The sequence below is a fragment of the Callionymus lyra genome, chromosome 3, assembly GCF_982586985.1.
Source record: "Callionymus lyra chromosome 3, fCalLyr1.hap1.1, whole genome shotgun sequence".
In the NCBI taxonomy this organism is placed as follows: Eukaryota; Metazoa; Chordata; class Actinopteri; order Syngnathiformes; family Callionymidae; genus Callionymus; species Callionymus lyra.
The window spans coordinates 916,767-918,972 of NC_141820.1; positions in this window are offsets into that span (position 1 = coordinate 916,767).

A 2,206-nucleotide genomic window follows, 5' to 3' on the forward strand; every position below is an offset into this window, starting at 1 on the left:
CGCTAAACTGTTGTATTTATCAGAACACATGTCAGTAACAAGTTCAAAGTTCACAGACCCGCAGATAGAAGGTAAAAGATTTATAGAATAAAGAAAATAATGCAGAAAGTGAAAATGCAAAATGACTGGTGATTTTATTTGGCTTTTTACAAAATTATTGTTCTTCAACTTCTTAACTTCTAAAATGGGAAGTTTCAAAGTAGGAAGTTTAAACACCAACGGGGCTCAAGATTTTAAAAAGAGGGGTTTTATCTTTGACACGATGAGATCCAAACACATGTTTTATTTTACAAGAGACTCACAGCGACTGTAACAACGACACTGACCAGGAGGGGGCAGTGTTTCTGAGCCACGGCACGAACCTCAGTGCAGGAGCTTCTATATCCAGAGCGTTCACCCCGAACTCTATCAGACTCTATCAAACTCTATAAAACTCTATCAAACTCTATCAGACTCTATCAAACTCTATCAGACTCTATCAAACTCTATCAGACTCTATCAAACTCTATCAAACTCTATCAGACTCTATCAAACTCTATTAGACTCTATCAAACTCTATCAGACTCTATCAAACTCTATCAGAGTCTATCAAACGATATCAGACTCTATCAAACTCTATCAGAGTCTATCAAACTATATCAGACTCTATCAAACTCTATTAGACTCTATCAAACTCTATCAGACTCTATCAAACTCTATCAGACTGTATTAGACTCTATCAAACTCTATCAAACTCTATCAAACTCTATCAAACTCTATCAGACTCTATTAGACTCTATCAAACTCTATTAGACTCTATCAAACTCTATCAGACTCTATTAGACTCTATCAAACTCTATCAAACTCTATCAAACTCTATCAGACTCTATTAGACTCTATCCAACTCTATCAGACTCTATCAAACTCTAACGGACTCTATCAAATTCTATTAGACTCTATCAAACTCTATTAGACTCTATCAAACTCTATCAAACTCTATCAAACTCTATCAGACTATATCAAACTCTATTAGACTCTATCAAACTCTATTAGACTCTATCAAACTCTATCAAACTCTATCAAACTCTATCAAACTCTATCAGACTCTATCAAACTCTATCAAACTCTATCAGACTCTATCAGACTCTATCAGACTCTATCAAACTCTATCAAACTCTATCAAACTCTATTAGACTCTATCAGACTCTATCAGACTCTATCAAACTCTAACAGACTCTATCAAACTCTATTAGACTCTATCAAACTCTATCAAACTCTATCAAACTCTATCAAACTCTATCAAACTCTATCAAACTCTATCAGACTCTATCAGACTCTATCAAACTCTATCAAACTCTATCAGACTCTATCAAACTCTATCAGACTCTATCAAACTCTATCAGACTCTATCAAACTCTATCAAACTCTATCAAACTCTATCAAACTCTATCAAACTCTATCAGACTCTATCAGACTCTATCAAACTCTATCAAACTCTATCAGACTCTATCAAACTCTATCAGACTCTATCAAACTCTATCAAACTCTATCAAACTCTATCAAACTCTATCAAACTCTATCAGACTCTATCCGACTCTATTAGACTCTATCAAACTCTATCAAACTCTATCAAACTCTATCAGACTCTATCAGACTCTATCAAACTCTATCAAACTCTATCAGAGTCGAGCACATCGTCCCCAGCAGGTGCTTTTTAGCCGAAGCTGTTTTTAATTCCTTTTCTGTGGTTTTTATCAACGTCTATGAACCGAGGAGCAGAGAAACGATCTTTGAAAGAATGTAAAGTTGAAGGATTGTTGCTCCACTGATGATTTCTTCTTAGGATGTTAACTGTAGATGTTTAGACAGGAACCACATGGAGCCTCATCCAGCTTCACAACAGGCTCTGAAACATCTGCTCACATCCCATAGTCTGGTGGACGTTTGGAGGAGGATGAAGAAGATCCTCATGACTGAACATCTGTTGGCACGTCTTGACCGTTTGTATTGTTTTAAACACCATTTTAGCCTTTTTAAAACAAGCCAGATTGTGCCTATTTTAGTGAATCACTGCTTAGTTTTATGTTTTCATAAGAAATATTTTACCCAAAAGCTGTTGGTATTTTAACTGTATTTTAACCAGAGTTTTATGATGTTCTTAGTTATTTTTGGAATGATTTTAGACAAACAAAGAATGACTTCACTGCGACAGGTTCATGGTCAAGAT